The sequence below is a fragment of the Enhydra lutris genome, unplaced genomic scaffold (assembly GCF_002288905.1).
Source record: "Enhydra lutris kenyoni isolate GAN:26980312 unplaced genomic scaffold, ASM228890v2 scaffoldscaffold12, whole genome shotgun sequence".
Lineage (NCBI taxonomy): Eukaryota > Metazoa > Chordata > Mammalia > Carnivora > Mustelidae > Enhydra > Enhydra lutris.
Window position 1 is genome coordinate 27,006,770 of NW_019154096.1, and position 19,557 is coordinate 27,026,326.

The following is a 19,557-nucleotide window of genomic DNA, read 5'->3' on the forward strand; positions in this document are numbered from 1 at the left end:
TCTCTCTGCCTGCCTCTCTGCCTACTTGTGATCTCTCTCTGTGTCAAATAAATAAATAAAATCTTAAAAAAAAAAAAAAAAAAAAGAAAAACTTTGCAGTAAATGTAGGAGGTGCTTACACGTAGGAGGAGGTTACATACTCACTTAAAAAAAAAAGTACATCCTTTAACTTGTGAATTTAAATAAAAACATAAAATTTAAAAATTAACAAACACATTCATTGCTGGTAAGAATGTAAAACAGTAAAGCCACCATGGTTTGGTAGTCTCTTAAAACATCAGACACACTCTTACCATACAATCTGGTAACTGCTCTCCTTTCTATTTAACCCCAAAATTTGAAAACTTATGTCCACACAAAAGCCTGCACATGGATATCTTTTTTTTTTTTTTTTTTTAAGATTTTATTTGTTTATTTGATGGACAGAGATCACAAGTAGGCAGAGAGCCGGGGCGGGGGGGGGGGGGGGGCAGGCTCCCCGCTGAGCAGAGCACACGATGTGAGGCTCGATCCCAGGACCCTGGGATCATGACCTGAGCCAAAGGCAGAGGCTTTAACCCACTGAACCACCCAGGCACCCCCTGCATGTGGGTATTCCTGTATTTCTTCAAAATGGCCAAAACTTGGAAGCAACCAAAATATCCTTCAGTAGGTAAATGGATAAATAAACTGGCACATCCAGACAATGGAGTATTATTACTTCATGCTAAAAGGAAATGAGCTTTCCAACCATGAAAAGGCATGAAAGAATCTTAAATGAATATTTCTTTTTATTTTTTTATTAACATATATTATTTGCCCCAGGGGTACAGGTCTGTGAATCATCAGGCTTACACATTTCACAGCACTCACCATAGCCCATACCCTCCCCAATGTCCATAACCCAGCCACCCTATCCCTATACCCCGACCCCCCAGCAACCCTCAGTTTGTTTCGTGAGATGGTCGTGGTGGGTAGGGAGGGAAGAAATGAAAAAAGATGGGATAGGGAGGGAGACAAGCCTTAACTATGTATTTCTAAGTAAAAAAAAAAGCCAATCTGAAAAGGCTATGTACTGTACGCTTCCAACAAAAAAAATTCTAGAACTATGAAGACAGTAAAAATATCTGTGGTTGGGAGGTAGGAGGATGAAGAGATGGAGCAGAGAAGATTTTTAGGGCAGTGAAAATACTCTAAGATATCATAATGATAAATACATCATTTATTTTTTGGACATACATTTGTCCAAATCCACAAAATTTACAACACCAAGAGTGAATGGGTGATGTAAACTATGTATGGACTTCCGGTAATTACAATGTGTCAATGTAGATTCAATCAGTTATAACAAATGTACCACTCTCGTGGAGGATGTTGAGGCTGTCCATGTGTAGGGGCAGGGGGCATATGGGAAATCTCTGTACCATCCTCTCAGTTTTGCTGTGAACCTAAAACTGCTTTTAAAAAAATAAAGTCTTAAAATAAATTAACATCATACAACACTAGTGGAATATTACTGAATTAGATTAAGTTTCCACTATTCTGACAGAAAGTCATAAATAAATATGGACCAAAACAAAGAAAAAATTAACATCATAATATGATAACTATGCATGAAAATATACAGAGGAAATTCACCAAAATGTAGTTGCTTCTGGACAGCAGAACATTAGGTAATTTTTTTCTCTTTCTCTGTATTTTCCAGATGTCCTAGAGTATATTTACTTTTATAGTGACAAAAAATTAACTGTCCAAAATCATAAACCTACAGTAATAATAAAACATCAACTCCCATATTATGTACGTCACCCTAAGCTTTTAATGAAGTGGTAACTCCTCTTTAATACAAAAAAGTAGCTAACAAGTACGATCCACATTTGTGCCTCTTCTACATTCTAACTGTTTAAGCCTCCAGATTTCTCTCTCTGCTACAAAGATAGGAAGTTTATATGAAATTAACCCAAATATCCAGCCATGAACTATACTGTCAGAGTAACACATTTTTCTATTATCCTTCCTCTTACAGACAGACATATGATGTGGCCTAAGCCATTCAATGACATAACATTTGAGGGGTGGGTTTGTGAAATTGTACAAAACAGCTCCTTCTGGAGTGGCTCAGTTCATAAGATATGAATTTGGAGCTGCCAGTGATAACAAGTTTCCCACTTGTCAAGGACACATAGGCGCCCAATCTATAAACAGAACAAAGTCATCCAGAGACATTTCCAAGCTCCACAGTCCTGATTCTCCAATTATTGCTTTGAATCTGTGAGCTACCCGAATAATCTTCGGCTCCCAACCCAGTAAAGGGAGCCTCTAAATTCCCTTTCTAAGGAATTTTAAACTACAAAAAGCTGGATTTCTATCATTTGCAATATAAAGTTCACACCCACACAGCATTACTCCAAAGTACTATGCCAAACAAATGAAGACAGCCTTATATAGCAGTGGTTCTCAAACTTTAATTCTATCAGAATCACCTGAAGGTCTGAGACATGTAGATATTGTACATAAGTTCTTAGGTGATGGTGATGCTGCTGGTCTGGGGATTACACTTTGAAAAACCAGATACAAACATCCATTAAAATCACACAAAAGGTGCTTTCTACCTTTAAAAGAGTAAAATTTTACTTCAATTTATTTTTTGAAAAATATAATTCAATGTCTAATTATTCTAGTGAATAGTTCCTCTAATCTTTTTTTTTTTTTTTTTAAGTAGTCTCCATCCCCAACATGGACCCCAACAGGGGGCTCGAACTCAAGACTGTGAGATCAAGACCTAAACTGAAATCAAGAAGAGTCAGATCCTCCACCATCTGAGCCACTCGGGCACCCCTCCTCCAATCTCTTTTAATACTAGATAGTTGTTAATAAGCAGGCATATCTTTATCAATCACAGGATTTTAAAACAATGGTTTCCTTACTTCTGATGTCTCACTTCCATTTATTTCCATCTTCAATTAGTTAGCAGCTTGCAAAGCAAATCATTATAAGCATCTAAGAATCAAGCATCCTAAAAGACACCAGAGTTTTATCAAAAATAGTAAGATACAGGGGCGCCTGGCTGGCTCAGTCGGTAAAACATGAGACTCTTGATCTCAGAGCTGTAAGTTTGTGCTCCACAATGGGTGCAGAGGTTAAAGTAAAACAACAACAACAACAACAACAAAAACTTTTTAAATAGTAAGATACAAATGTCTCCTGTTCTAAATCCTCCAACAAGCTGGAAATAGAAAGCAAATGGGTTAAAGAGGATGGAAGGAAGGTGAATCTCAGCTCCCTGAAAAGACCAGACTCAAAAAAAAAAAAAAAAAAAAAGTCAAAGGGGAGTCAAAGACAAAGATAAATTTATACTAGCATCAAATTTACTATGGAGGGGCACCTGGGTGGCTCAGTGGGTTAAAGCCTCTGCTTTCGGCTCAGGTCATGATCCCAGGGTCCTGGGATCGAGCCCCTCATCTGGCTCTCTGCTCTGCAGGGAGCCTGCTTCCTCCTCTCCCTCTCTGCCTACCTGTGATCTCTCTCTGTCAAATAAATAAATAAAATCTTTAAAAAAAAAAAAATTTACTATGGAAACACTACAGATACATTACTGATAATATTTTAGTTCTTGGTTAGATGGTAGGTTCATAAGTGCTTATTACCTAATTTTTATAACATACATGTACATTATACATGTTTAATATGCATGAGTATTGTATTTTAGAAACTATAAGGAAAAAAAGTATGAAGAAATCTTTCTGGAAAACATATTCTCAGGTAAGCCCGAATAAAAGTAAATTGCGTAGTATAATATTTATCCAAAACTATCCTACAGTCCTTCTCCCAGAAAAAAGTCCAATCCCACACACGCACAGGTCAATCAAACCTGGGAACAGATTTAAAACAGTTCTACTACATTGCAAATATTTACAACTTTGAGTTATCAGGATTCATTGAAGTGTATGTACAAGTTACTTAATGAATTACCAGGAACAGGGTATCTGGCAAATAATTATATTAGCCTTTCAGTCTAACATTTATCTTCCAAGAAAAAAATTTCAACATTTTAAAAACTTGTTCTTTCCCAGATAAGTCATTAAAAATTAATAAGGCCAACTAAAGAATGCTTGATATTCTAACCTAAACTTTCTCTGACACTAAAAACTTTGCACAGGTCTCCTACCAGTCGCTCCATAACTTCCACAGCTGTTCCAAATCTTCTTTCAGAGGGCTCCAGCTTAAATTTACTTAACCTCATACAAATCTAACATTTGACTATTGGTCTTCCTGACATCTGTGTTAGACTTTTTTTTTTTTTTTTTTTTTTTTTACAGTTTTTATAATGAATGCAAAAGACCAACACAAATCCAGGCTTCTAATTCAGGCTACAACAATATGGTGTATACCAAGACTTGTCATGTCTCTCCCATATAAGTAGGATGGATTTTCTAAGACAACTAAGAGTACTTACTAATAGAATAGTTATATCACAGTTCCTTCCTATAATCCCTCTGGCAAATTGCCATTTGTTTTAACTTAACACCATGAATTCCAGTCATACTTACGCTCCCAAAGAGAGTAAGCCACATCTCAAATACATACAATCTGACAGACAAGTGCTCTAATGGCTACGACCAACTTATCTAACAAACACTCTGGAATCATGCTAGCTTTCCCACAGCTTTCTGTACTTGAGAAGTGAACCCAGTCGCTGGTGTAATTCCAACTGAACAGCATTTTGAAATTTAGTTGGAAAGAAGCTCTAAATCAAGATATTAGGCTTAACTGAAGTACTATATAGTCTGTTTTTTGGAGATTCTTGCAAAACCCAAAGTTTTCCTTGTCAGGAAGAACCTGAATATAATATCATTTCAAAAACACACACCTATTTTGACTATATGGTGCCTCTACCACCACTACTCTCTCTTCCGGAAACTGCCCCAATCTACCTTTAATTCATCCTCATAGTTTAATCAGTCATCTAATACAGTTTGATACCTCTTCCTTCACCAAGTGACCAAAGTTCTTTCCTGGAAATTTTGAAAATAAAATTGAGGAAAAAAGCACAGGCACTCTTTGAATGCCTGAGTTATATAAAGCTCAGGAGAAGTAATGGACCAAGTTTTGACATATAGGTCAAAGAGTAAATGAAGTTTATCTGCAAAGAATAAAAGTGAAGCAAATATACAGAGAGGAAGATAGACAAAAGACAGAAGAAAACATTCTGATGCTCCTGATATTCTTAAAGTCTAATCACATTCTTGACCTCAATTGTTAAGACAACCCTCTCTCCCCACAATACTTACACAAATTCCACTGTGTGTTAGTATGAGTTGGGTTTCTGTTTAACCCAGAGATCTAATTGTTTGTCTAACCCTGCAGTTAATATCTTTATAGGAAAAATAAATAACAAGGTAATTTTTTGGCTTAATGGTTAGAAATCAGTAAGTGCCCCTTCTATATCAGAGATAGAGTTTAGAATCAATATTTTAATCCATTTTTTAAGAAGATTTAAACTGGAATTTGGATTCAAAATTGAACTTAAATTTGCTTTGTTTTTCTTTACCAGTATTCTGCCTCACCTTTACTTCTGTGGTTATATTGCCTAGCAAGCACACCTATGGTTGTGAAAATAGCATAACAAAAAAGAAAATCCCCAGTTATTGATGTCTAGATTTGTGTATGTCTTTTAAACAGTTCTAGTTCCACTTTACATGGAATAATCAGGAAAAATGTAAAAATTCAAGAGTGAAATAAAAAGTTTTATCAGTTTAAAAAGATGTGAACTTAAACTCAATGTTTAAAGTTTGTTTCAATTAGAAAAGTCAAGTTCCCCTAAACCAAAAACACTTTACAAATAAATGTAATAAATGTAAGCTGATGGAGAAGGTTTGAGAAAGAAATGGTGCTATTCTTCACTGACTCTTAAACTATGTATTTTAAACTGCATGATATACCTCTCAACTATTTCGAACACTTTACTTAGAAATGCATACATTTCCTAATGTGGGGGGAAAGGTCAGGATTCTTATGCCCAGGATACAGAATATAAAATATAAGTATAAAATAAAAATATAAGAAATTTATCAAAAGTGATAGTAAAAGCCCCAAATTAGTAAGATTCATCAATAATGCCCGCCTTTATTTGGTGATCCCTTAACAAAAAGCTGAATAAGCAAAAAAGGTATCAAAATATTAGGTCAAATTTGACTGCCAGAAAATAATAATAAAAAAACAACAACCAGTAATTTAGATGGAAGTGCCTAGGAGGATACTTGCACATAGAAGACACTTAAGAAACATTACTTTTGGATGTGGGGCAAGAACTTAAGAATACATGGATTTGTTGCCAAAGGTGTCCCAAGGGACATGGAAAAAGAAAAGACTTGGAGAATGGTGGGAAGGAAGGAGCAAGCAGCAGCCTAGTCTTCTAGCAGACAGATGCAGACTTTTGTAATTTAAAAATCTGAGTAGGAGAAGTAAGTGGACAAAGGGCAATGGAAGGGAAAAGGGAAAAGTAACCACTAAATTATATATGATTTGTTGCTTATCAATGCTAGTATTTCCAAATATTAACATTGTCTATGTAGTTCTCATTTTAAGAAAGACCTTACAGTAACTTCTCTTGGCTGTATAAACTAGTTGTTATAGTAATGAAACTCTGTATCTAATAACATAAATGTCAATTAATATTGGTTAAGGCATTAAAAACCCAGCAGTAATATAAGAAGCAGCAATTAGAGATTCAAACTCTTAAAACTAGGTTTGCTTTCTAATTGGAGAGTGGTAAATATATATGTGAGAAGTTTAAAAGTCTAATTTCTAAGTTTAAAGATTTTGTATAAACACACACACTTTAAAACTTTATACAGTAACTAAAAGAACTCAAAAAAAAAAGTTAACAACTGAGAGGTCAGATCACAATCATCTTCACTCGACTTCTGCATTTTCTTTAATAAACACTTAGTAGAACATTTCTATTTCTGTAAGTAAACTGGAAAGAAAAATAAAAACAAAGTCAAAGTAGCACTGAAGTGAAGAGACAAATTCAAATCATGGACAGACTGAGAAAATCCAAATGTTCAACTCCCCAGATCTACTAGCTGACACAAAACCACCATCAATCCCTTTTGCTCCAAAACAAATTTCATCTATTTTTTATTTACACAGGAAGTTCTGATAAGACAACTTTACTGTCTTCACCACCCTAAGGATACACGTGAAACATAAAACTTAGATTTTTACACTTTGAGTAAGGAATATGAGGTGATGGCAAAATATTCCAAAAGCAGAATTTTCAATGAAACATGCAGATCGGTGGAACAAAATAGAGAATCTAGACACAGATAATAGTCTGTTTGGTTTTGGAAAAGTATAAAAGGCAACTCAACAGAGCAAGGATAGTCTAGTTGGATATTCATGTACCAAAAAAAAATGTTTTATTTGGGCACCTCATATCTCCTAATGGACACTGGGCAGCTGCCTGCCCAGGAATTTATATAGATTTTGGGGCAAATTCCATTTTTCTTAACCCTAGTCTCCCTCTTCTCATTCTAGTCTTCAATTCCCTCTTTTTCCTAATGCCAGATCCAAAGCTGTCAAGTTCAGGAAAAGATATATGAAATAAAGTCATATATACTAGAATAAGGAGAGGTGAATTCCTGGTTGCAGAAGATATCAATCTAGATATGGGTTTCCATTCAGCACTTATTCAGATTTAACATCAAGTAAAATGTTAGTAACATGCTTGCAAGGCATGTAATTTTCATGTTTCATTTATCCTATGGAACATTTCTTATTACTCTTTTGATTCTCCCACAGTCTACTAGACACATTATAAATGTTTTTAAAATGAAATTAAGTGGAATGATTAAGTTAGTTATACTAACCAGAGACCCTACTTTATTTCAACCCTGGATGTTGAAAACACTTATAATACTTTGGTAATATGCTATTAATTTTTTTTTTCCATTCCACATCCTCAGACTCAATCTGATCACTTATCAAGAATGAAGTACTAAAATGTGAATCAGAAAACAAACAATCTGGGTCCAAATCCTAGTTCTGAAAATTACTATATTCTTGGGCAAATTACTTGACTTCTTTGAGCCTCAGTTTCTTCATTTGAAAAATAAGGATGATATAAAACTACCTCACAGAATTATTTTAAGGATCAAATTACATAACATATGAAACAACACTTTAAAAATATAAAGTGCTTTAGTTGTAATCAGGTAGATTAAAAAAATCTTTCTAGAGCCCAGTCTAATGCCCCTAGAAAATTCTTTCAGGGAGAAGGAAAAATTACTGACAAAAGGTTTATTGCCATGTGTTTCTCCCCCCCCCCCCCCCAAAAAAGAAAGAAAGAAAAAAAAAAACAGATACAAAACTGGTTAAAGTTTACTGGTTTACTATAGCTATACAGGTGGATAGAAGAAACCACTAAATTAGAACCTTCTCTTTGCACTACATATCATGGAGAAAAAGCTCAAATGCTTAACAAGAGAGAAAGGCTGAGTACATTAACTTATTACAATATTACTTTTTAAATGGAAAATATGTAAACTACCAAAACACGGACATATTTATATGAAACACTAAGCAGGAAGAGGAAAAGGTCTAAGATAGTATGCATTCACAGATGACCCTATGAAAGAAGCATGACTGCTACACTGTATTTTTGCCAGCCAACGTACAACCAGATATACTAATAGTCATACTGATCATCCAAAGTAACATCAGGAAAAGGAATGTTTCTCATTATATCAAGTTCAAAAATTGTTGGAGTAATTTTAATAAGTCTTTTGAACTTCTAGTTTTTATTAAGGCATAATATTTGGCCAGAGGAAACCAATGAGAAGATAGCTTCAATGTGTACAAATAAATAGATTGGGTAGGAACATGAATGACGCATTAACTATTTTCACAAATATACATACAGACTTTATTTGGCTTGCATATTCAAATACTATAGATACAAATACACCATTATGATATAGTTTTAAGATGCAAGTACTCACTGTATGCCAAGGGCCTATGCAATTTATTTTTGTTTACATTCAAGCATTTTCTACTTTCAGAGTAAAACCAAAGACATATTAAAACATATGCAGGGAGGGGAAGGGGGGAAAGCAATATCATGTATGATTGCCTAGACAATTTAGCAATTCAACAATTCTCCCACCAACCTATCAACTTTTGCTAAAACCATTTGATCAAAACTTTATTACTGTCATCTATAGACTCAAATCCAGTCAGACTTACAGCTCAGTTCCATTTTCAGAAATATTCAAGAAATACTGCCTCAAGATACGTAGATGTACTTAAAGATTAACTTCATACATCTTTTATTCTTATACCAGTTTACAGATGTAAAAGGTTGGGGGAGGGGAGTATCTATAAATGTCACATAATACTTCATGCAGATGTGCAAATTTCCATTTTCTGATCCAGGATCCATATCTTCTATCAGATTCCCAACAGATTTCATGACCTCAAAATAAGTTGAGAACTGCTACTATGTATCTCACAGGGTATACTTCTCAAATCTAAGAGCAGTAATTATATCCTAGTTGATAATTAATTGCTAAATAAAAGAAGGCTTCCTTCCATAGAAATGAAGGCTCACAGCTTTACCACGGGGTCCCTGGAATAACTCCTGCTGCATCCATGGAATAAAAGCAGGAATTGGAACATAACAGCCTTATGAGAGATACTGCTTGTCAGTTACAACCCACTCTGCAGCATTAAAAAAGGTTAACATCTCATCAGAAAGCCAAGGTTCACCTGCAACAACCTGGACCACCTAGGTGGGATGAAGCTTTCTTTTTTCAAAAGTCTTTTACACTGTCTAAATTTTTCTACAGTAATTAAAGGTTGTACATATTTCTTTTATCTGTTTACTACCTTAGTTACCAAGGTACAAAACAACCAATGTAATTGTCCGCTTATCTAAGTCCTGGCTTTAAGTACTTCAAAATAAAACTCATATTAAGATATCAAAGGAAAGAAACAGCATTATCTATCAAAAAAAAAGAGACAAAGTGGTGCTTTTCCTAGTTAGTCTAAGTTAAATCTACAAGAAGCATTTGCCATCAGCTTTCTAAAATACTGGCAGGACTCAAGGCATAATGTTTCAAAATCAAAACTGACATGGCTTTTAAAGGTAAATGATAAAACCTATGCTTCCCACAGAAAGAAAAAGGTAGAATGTGAGGTTCTTATTTAAGATTCTGAAATTTTATTCACAGGCTAAAAGCCAAAATTAAAGAAAAAACACACGCAATGCCTATTTAAATTTCAAATGAAGGCAACACATTATAAGTTGTTCACTTTCAGCTTCTTGAATATTTCCTGCTTAAGGTATCCATTTTCTCCATAGAAACTCAATCAGAAAAATCCCTCTAAAATGTTTTATAAATTCAATCACAATGTTCCTACTATTTCATCTGATTTACCACAGAAAAAGACTAGCCTCATTCATAAAGCTATTCACCCATCTAAACCTAAGAGGGGAAATAAGTTTCTTCCCAGAAACTCTTTTTTTAAAAAGGAGCAAAAACCTGATGAAAGAACACTGCTGCCACGTCTTTTCCCCTCCCCCACTCACGTAGTGGCTGTTTCATCCCTACGGAGGGCATTCCAAGGGAAAGTCTGAGAGCCAGAGCTCTCTGAGAAACCAGAAACAGTTAAGTTGAAATTGGCAAGTCTCTGTGGCCTTTCAGATCAATTCCTAAAAGGAGAGCTCGCTGCTTCTTCATCCCTTTCTTAAAGCAAACAGTGCAAAATTCCCAGAGTCTTCACTCCCCGGAAGGAATCTAAGTGTCTGAAAACTAAACTCCACTTAATACATCCGATTATTTAGGAGAAACAGTCTCCTAGAAATAGGAGAAATGGTACCATCCTCCCTCCCCCTTAAAACATACATCTGGGAGGCTTTCGTGAAATCCAACTCAGAGTTCTCACACAACCACGACACTCGTTTTAACTGATGTGGACTTCTAAAAAGCAGCACACGCTCTGCTGAGAGAAAGAGAAGGGGGATGGTGGGGGAAGCTCATGTGCCTTTAAAAAAAAATTCGTGGAAGATGAGGGAAGGAAGAGTAGCTTCCCCCGTGGCTGGGTGATCTGACAGCCGCCTTCCTCAACCCAGCAGCCCGAAACTCGGCGCCACGGGCAGCGTCTAGCGCTCCGGCAACTCCCCGCGCGCAACAGATGAGTCGAGCCCGAACTTCCCTGACGAGGTCCGCTTCCCGGACCCGACGACTTTTCGGTAGGGCAGAAATGCCTCGAGAGCCTCGCCTCCTGCTCTAAGCTTTAAAATCCGCTCTCCACTCCGCCACATGCTAACCATCTGCCGCCGCGGAGGCCAAAAACCCACGCCCCGCCTTCGCGTTCCCCCCGGCTTTTGTAGGGAGGACCAGGTATGAGAGCAGCTCGGAAAAATCAACAGGGTGAGTCCTCCCCGGGAAGGAAGGAATATTCAAGAAAGTCCTGGTCCCCGGGGCGGGGACAGAGGCTGCCGCAGCCCCAACGGTCGGGGGCGCCGACCCGGCAACGAGGCGGGAGAAGGGGAGCACGGAGAAGGGCAGAAGGGCCTCTGGGGCACCAGGGGGCGCGGGGCCGAGTCTCCAGAAAAGAAGGTATTCAGGTTGCTGTGGTGAGCCGGAGAACCCTCCGCCCCCAAGCCATCCCACCAGAGCGGGCAGGGAGCCGACCGCCACAGCTGCCCGAGAAGGGCCACAGCGGTCCCAGGGCCCGAGCCACAGTCTCCAGAGTCGGGGGAGCCTCTCACCTGGGAAGTGGGGCTGCAAGAGACGGCGCGTTCTTCAGTCGCCGGTAGCCTGCTCTGGGGCCGGATACCTGCTCCCTTCCCTCAGCCCGCGGGCGGCGCGACTGGGCAGTAGAGGGAGCCAGTTAGCCCTTTTATAACCTCTAGGCTGCGATGGCAGCTCTAGGGAGGAGGCGACTGCAGCCCTCGCTACGTGAGCTCGATCACACCAGCGCCCCGGCGACTGCGCAGGCGCCCCGCCCGCGCCTCCCTCCGGTCGGCACCCGCGGCCCACACCCGTACTCCCCTCCGGCCCCAGAGTCTTAGGCGGAGCGGGGAGGGGGCGGGCAGGAGGGCCCGGCAGCCGGTGCGCCTGCGCAGGGTGCTCGCCACGCCGTCGTCGCTTTCGGTACTTGTTGCCTCGCTCCTTTTCATCAGGTTGTTTAAACGCGTTAATTTCAACATCAGCCTCAGGCCTGGGCGTCGAAACCACCTGCAATGAAATAACTTAAATTTGAGAAGAGGAACATGGGAGCATAGAGAATGAAAGAAGCCTCGGGTGGAAAATAATACAGTGCATCCTTGGTGTATCTGCTGTCTTGGCCCGGAGGCTTTTTGCTTTAAAAACCTGCCTTTTTCACCTCTACTGTTAGTTTATACGAATCTCACTCTGCCACCTTTGTACTTTATCAGTAGATAAAGAATACGCACTCCGGAGACAGATTTTTTAAATTTAGTCCCTGGCTCAGCCCTGTAAAACGCAGGGCATTAAGCTCTTTATTTCAGTTTCCTCTCCTGTAAAATGGGAATGATGGTAGGTTCCTTATAGGAATACTGGGAGAATTAAATGAGATAATGTATGTGAAGCACTTAGTACCTGCCCAGCACGCAGAAAGGACTTGGTAAATATTAGCTGTTGTTACACCATATAAGACACCCAATGTCGTGTTTGGTCTTAGTCTAACGTTTGACTTGGCCATTATGTTCCTGAAAGAACAAAGCCTTGCCATCAAGGAGCAGACAATGAAGGATATCCTTTTACCCTTGTCAGTAAAAGGGAAGAATGACTTCTTGAAGAATTGTGATTCATTAAAGTTGTCTCTAAAGTTTTCCATGTTTGCCAAAAAGCATAGCAATAATTAACATTTGACTCTTACCTAGGAGGTGGAGTTGATTATATAGATACAGAAATAGCGGGTACTTGGAAGCCCTAGGCATCCAGAAAATAGATACAATGATGTCTAACTCAGCGGTTGTCAAAATGTAGTCGGAGGTCCACAAGATCAAAATTACATCCCACTGAGACTGGGCTTTTGCAGAGATTACATGTTTGGTGATACTGCAGATATCACAGATTGAATACAGAAGCAGATGTGAGAATTCTGTTAAGCCAGACATAGAGATTCTCAGAAACATGTATGTGCTGCCGAAGCGAGCACGAGATTCTCAGAAATGTAAAATAGCGCCACTCTTCTCACTAAATGCTTTTTGCTTTGAAATAATAGTTCTGGGGCGCCTGGATGACTCAGTGGGTTAAGCCTCTGCCTTGGGCTCAGGTCATGATCCCAGGGTCCTGGAATCAAGCCCCCAATCAGGCTCTCTGCTTAGCAGGGAGCCTGCTTCCCTCTCTCTCCCTGCCTGCCTCTCTGCCTACTTGTGATCTCTGTCAAATAAATAAATAAAATCTTTAAAAACAAAACAAAACAACGAAATAATAGTTCTGTTTCTGGCCACCTGTGTGGCTCAGTCGTTGAGCATCTGCCTTGGGCTCAGGTCATGATCCCAAGGATCCTGGGATCTGGTCCTGGGATCCGTATTGGTGGCAGGCTCCTTGCTCAGTGGGGAGCCTGCTTCTCCCACTCCCACTCCCACTACCCCTGCTTGTGTTCCCTCTTGCTGTCTCTCTCTCTCTCTCTCTCTGAAATAAATGAATAAAATCTTCAAAAAATTAAAAATAAACCAGACACAAAACATAAAAGAAAAAATAGGAATTCTTTAAAAATAATAATACTTCTATTTTATTAAAAATGTTTGTTAACATGTAATAGATTCACTGTTTTTGTTTTTAAATGAATTAATAAACATTTTATATGTTTGTTTCAACACATAATACCATTAATATTGACAGATATGAGCCACATAAAAGCTTTTTGGAGTCCTCAATACTTTCTAGGAGTGAAATGGTCATGAGACCAAAGAATTTGAGAACTTCTAGTCTAAACAAATGACCTAAAGCCCTTTGACACAAGAGGCAAATCTTTGCCTCAAATGGAACTGTAATCAACATATCCATTGGCCCTATATGAGCTGACTAAAAATTGACAATCCACCCTATAGATAAAATGGCCCCAGACCCCAAAGCAAATTTAATGCAAAGCTAAGAAGGCTTCAGCTTCAGGGAACTTCATTTGCACTAGCTTTTTCCAAGGCCCTGGAAGAGGCCTTAGCAGTATATTCACACAGTTCACAAAAACTTTAACTGCAATCTTTAGACTGCAAATTGGTTCCTCACTGATTTCTCTTCTGTCACACTTCCCCTTGTCTAGCAGTGTAGGAGTGGCTCGCAGGCATTTTTTAAATTTAGCTGAGGGAAGTTGAGTTAGAATACATTTGGTTTTAGTTTAGTGGGATATATTTTTGTAACTCACAGTCACTTCTCTGCATAGTTAAAATATTGCCAGCTGTCCCAGTGTAGGAATGGCATCCAAGAATACTCCTACCACCCATTGTGCCAACCCACCCATCATTGTAAAACAAAGGTGCGGGGCAAGACATTTTATAGCCATTTGAATGTGTCCTATGTTCTATCATCAAAAATATAAGTATAGTGGAGCAGACGAAGAGATGAAACTTAGGGAGCCTGAAACTAATCTGTGGGATATCCCTCTACTTATTGGATGTGTAAAAAACAAACAAATAAATAAGTAATCTCTACACTCAACGTGGACTCCCAACCCTGGGATCAAGAGTCTCATGATCTACCAACTGAGCCAGCCAGGTACCCCCAAATGCATAAAATTTTAATGAAAGATTAGCTAATGCTTAGCTAGTAAAAGGAAGTTCTTTTCTGTTAGAATTGAATAAGGATATCCACAACTACTAGTTAGAATATTATCAGTTTAAAGAAAACTGATATGCCCTGAACTCTTTTAAGTCACATATCAAACACTCTAATTTGAGATTCTTCCAAATGTAACGACAATCCTAAAAATTTACATGATGTTATCAGCAATGAGTTGTGAAGTTGAAAATAGTGTCTAACTTGTCCCTATCAATATGGTTTGGTTGCCCAAAAAGGACAAGATATATGACTATTCTACCTGATCATCCCTGCTTGGTTAGAATGAAAATGAGAGATACCTTGGAGAACAGAAAAAGAATGATACAGTTCCCCTTTGAAAGACCAAACATTAGAACAGAACTGCTCTAGCCATACTATAAACCTCCAATCTCTTCTTGCATCTGAAAAAAGTTGAATATGTTCATCAATTAAATATTTCTTGAACAAAGTATCAAAGTCCCATATTTTTAGGAAAATATTATTATATAGCTATGGTAACAACTAATGAACAGAAGTAATTTAAACTCAATTAATAGATCAATGGTGGTAACTCAATCTTCTGAACAAGTCTCTAAAAAACCAGCCAGTCAGTGACAACTTCCCATTTTTTAAAGTTAGCCAAAGAGCAACAGCCTTACTCTTGTGAACACATCTCTGAAAATCAGCCCATTGTAAACAGTCTCTCCACCAGAATAATTGGGCTTTCATAGCTGATGTCAACCCAACCCACTCCCATCTTTGAAAGTCAGTCAATCCCTGAACTCCACCTTTCACAAAATACCATATAAGATCAGCAGAGAGACTGGACCAAACAAGTGTAGTGCTTCTACACATAGAAAATAATAAATCAGCTTTTTATTTCACGTTTTGAATGATGGTTACTTCCAAGAAAAGGGGAAGACCAAAAGAGAAAATGTAGACTTATTGAAGGCAGTTTTAATCAAATTGCAGTCATACATATGAAGCAATTAGAAATCATTTGAAAGAGTAGATAAGTACTGAATGGTGAGGATTATAAAATACTACACGCTTTACTTGAGAGGAGAAATAATAAAGTTGAATTGGATAAAATAGGTAAGAGTGGGTAAATTTTTCACCAGGGGATTAAGATGATGGAAGCAATGTTTTAGCATATAACGCTGTGTAAATTAGAAGAGAAAGAAAGTGGAGTCTAGATTAGTAGTCCAAGATTCATTGAATAAATATTTATGGAATGCCCACCAACGGTGTCCAAGACACTGCCTGTTGGGCTGTGGAAGATCAAACTTTAATTAAACAGTTTCTTAAAGAGTTTATAATCTTATCAGATGGCGTGATATATGATTCCTGCTGTATATAACTTGGGAGTCCTTTGGAGGAAACCAAAAATACACTAAATAAATAAATATTAATTATAATAAAAGAAAATAAGGTGCTATGGAAAAGAATAACAGTAGGGACATAATTTAGATAGATAATACAGGGAAAGCGTTGCTGAAGACGTGACATATAAACTGGGACCTGAGTTGGCCAAATGAAGTGTGTGAACAAGAGCATTCTAAAGAGAGAGAATGGCATGTGTGAGGAGCATATGACAGGAAAAAGCTTGATGCATTTAAGAAGCTAAAAGAAACCTGGTATATTTGTAGTTCCATAAGCAAGGGAGAAACCAGGATGATCCGTATGCTGAGGCTAAATTAGGCAGGACCTGTTTGGTACTGTAACAAGTACAACAGGAAGGCACTGAAGTATTTTTAAATAATGAGGCAATATCGTGTTAGTTACCTGTCACAAAAGAAAATGCTGTGTAAAAATATGAGTTTTCCATGTCACTGGGCATGGGGGATGAGCCTTGGGACTAGAAGCAATAGGGACTTTCTGTTTAATCATGAGTAGGAACACAGAAGTCAAGAGATGAATGCAGCTAAAACTGGAAACAGTTCCAGTTACTAACATCCTATCACTGCGGCATTGAGGAAAGTGGTTGCAATGGGGTGGCCAGACCATCTAGGTCATGTGGCCTCAATAGGGATGCTCACCGTGGCAGACAAAATAATGGCCCCTCAAAGATGTCCACATCCTACTCCCCTGCACCTGTGAATATGTTATTTTACCTGACAAAAGAACTTTGCATATATAATTAAGGACCTTTAGATGGAGAAATTAGTCTGGGTTATCCAGGTGGGCCCAATTTAGTTAAATGATTCTTTACAGCTGAAAACTTTTCCCAGCTGTGATCAGAGAAAGAGCTGTGAGGATGGAAGCAAAGTGACATATTTGCTACGTTGCTGATTTGAAGATGGAGAGAGGGGACTAGGAGCCAAGAAACGTGGGAGGTCTCTAAAAACTGGAAAAGGCAAATAAATGGATTCTTCCCTAGAACAATTCAGAAAGGGACACAGCCCTGCCAATATTTTTTATTTTAACCCAGTGAGACCCATGGCAAACTTCTGAGTTACAGAACTGTAAGATAATAAATCTGCACTGCTTAAGCCATCAAGTTGGTGATAACTTATCATAGAAGCAATAAGAAACTAATACACTCATCACTTATATGACTATGACTGAAACAATATCTGGGGGCGCCTGGGTGGCTCAGTGGGTTAAAGCCTCTGCTTTCAGCTCAGGTCATGATCTCAGGGTCCTGGGATTGAGCCCTACATCGGGCTCTGTGCTCAGCAGGGAGCCTGCTTCCCTTCCTCTCTCTCTGCCTGCCTCTCTGCCTACTTGTGATCTCTGTCAGATAAATAAATAAAATCTTAAAAAAAAAAAAAAAGAAACAATATCTGAAGACAGTGACATTTCCCGAGGGTCTGAGTAAATTTCCTGATGTTCTGCCCTAGAAGTGAATGTAGTAATTAGGACTGACCCCTTACATAGGATAAGCATTCTTGCATGGGAATTATCTGAGGAAGAGGACTCTAGAGAGGAATAAAGTCCTCTCAATAAGCAGGACAGAAGCATTAAGATCTTTAATTTTAATAGCAAAAGGCATAGGACCTCATACTGGTTCCTCAAGCTGGTATTAGTTACACAAAAAAAGTGCCATGGTCTCTAGTTTGGAAAGCTGGCCAGAAAAATGGTATCAACAACCAAAATAAAGAAGCTGGGAAAGTGAGCTAAATTTGCAGAGCGGTCGAAGAGTTTGATTTTGAATCTTATTAGATTTGAAATGACAGGGGTCATCACTGGTTTCAAACTTATTCTGCCAATTAATAGTTTGTCAATATTAAGCAGATTTCCATATTATAATGAAATCTTATATAAAAGTGAAACTTCTATCTACTTGTGATTCTACTTTAAAATTAATCTGTGGCTTCTTTAGATTTAATTCTGCTAAACTTAAGTCAGCCACACATTAACTGCACATGTCTTTCTACTGCTGGTTGTCAAGACAAGGCTACCTCCCCGTAGTATTCATTAGTACCATTCACCAAATATTTCTAAGACTTTTCCCAGACAGAAAGTTCTGCTCTTCTCCATCTTCCTTTTTTGTTTTTTTAAGATTTTAAAAAATTTATTCATTTGAGAAAGAGAGAGCACGCACAAGTAGGGGGAGAGGCAGAGGGAGAGCGAGAAGCAGACTCCTCTCCAAGGTGGGAGCCTGACATGGGGCTCGATCCCAGGACCTGGAGATCATGACCTTAGCGGAAGGCAGACCCTCAGCCATCTGAGCCACCCAGGTGCCCCTCTTCTCCACCTTCTTTAAAGTTAGCTGTTGCCAACAAATTTGCTTTGGCCATTGAAAGTGACATGTATGAAAGTCAAAATATGTTTCATCATGGTCCCTTCTGAGATCTCTTGTCACCATGGAAGCCCATATCGAGATGAAGCCTTAATCAGTACCATCTCTTGAGCTGCCATGATGAACAAAGCTTCAAACTCTGCACTACCTTGACAATCTCCACTGGGTGTGTAGCTTGAGTGAAAAACAAACTTCTATCATGTTAACTCACTAAAACTTATTTATAACTTCAGTATTGCTTAGTCTATCTTAACCTATGTACTGCCTAAACAAAGTCAAACTTTTCCTTTATAAAACTTATTACCAAAATTGTATTTATTGATTATATTTGTACCTGAAATAAACACTGTGTGCTGCCTACCTAGAATTCATCCCCCACGTTGCCAACCTTAAGACTTTCCAAACTGCCCAGCATTTCAGGGTAGGTGTGACTTCTACTTCTGCTTGGAATGTTAAAAAAAAAAAAAAGTGCAAAGAATTTTGCTCCCACAATGACAAAAAAGCCAGATAATCTGCAAAATCATACATTTTTTGAGCACACCAGAGAGCTGAGTTTGCAAGGCAACCAAGTAACTGGAGTTCCAAGGAGAAATGGGCCACACGGTTTAGACCTTTGGGAGAGTAAGAAATAACTCACCAAAATGTTTAACGAATTGCTAATGGTCATGTGTAGGCTAGTATGTCAGTTTGGAGCCTCAGACACAAAAGGAAATTGCACTTGCAAGTTTTTCCCACAAGCTCAGTGGTACTGAGATGAATGATTAGAAGCAGGGCAGGAGATCATGAAGAACACCAAATGTTGCAGACACAAAGGAGGTAATTGGCAGCTGCTAGGAATTGGGCCAAAAACCCCAGATCCTTTTTCCTCGGACTCTTCTATCCTATGAAGCAAAAGCCATAAGCCACTGGATAAGGGGTAGCAAACATATTGGCCCCCAGGGCACAGACGAAGATCACTTGTGGTTAGGGGATCTATAGAAAGAAAGCCCTTTATCTTCGCTGGGGAGGCAGGAAATTCTCTTAGACCCTGGATCCTAC

General features: G+C 38.5%; 1 protein-coding gene across 2 annotated transcripts in view; it reads right to left on the reverse strand.

The window, feature by feature from the left end:
• Positions 1-11,964, reverse strand: part of LOC111145255 (prolyl 4-hydroxylase subunit alpha 1) — a 79,088-nt gene extending 67,124 nt beyond the window's left edge. For both annotated transcript variants that reach the window (XM_022500049.1, XM_022500051.1), the window contains exon 1: positions 11,759-11,964. The gene's annotated coding sequence lies outside the window, so the exon portion shown is untranslated. The remainder of the gene's footprint in view (positions 1-11,758) is intronic.
• Between the last annotated feature and the right edge of the window lie 7,593 nt (positions 11,965-19,557).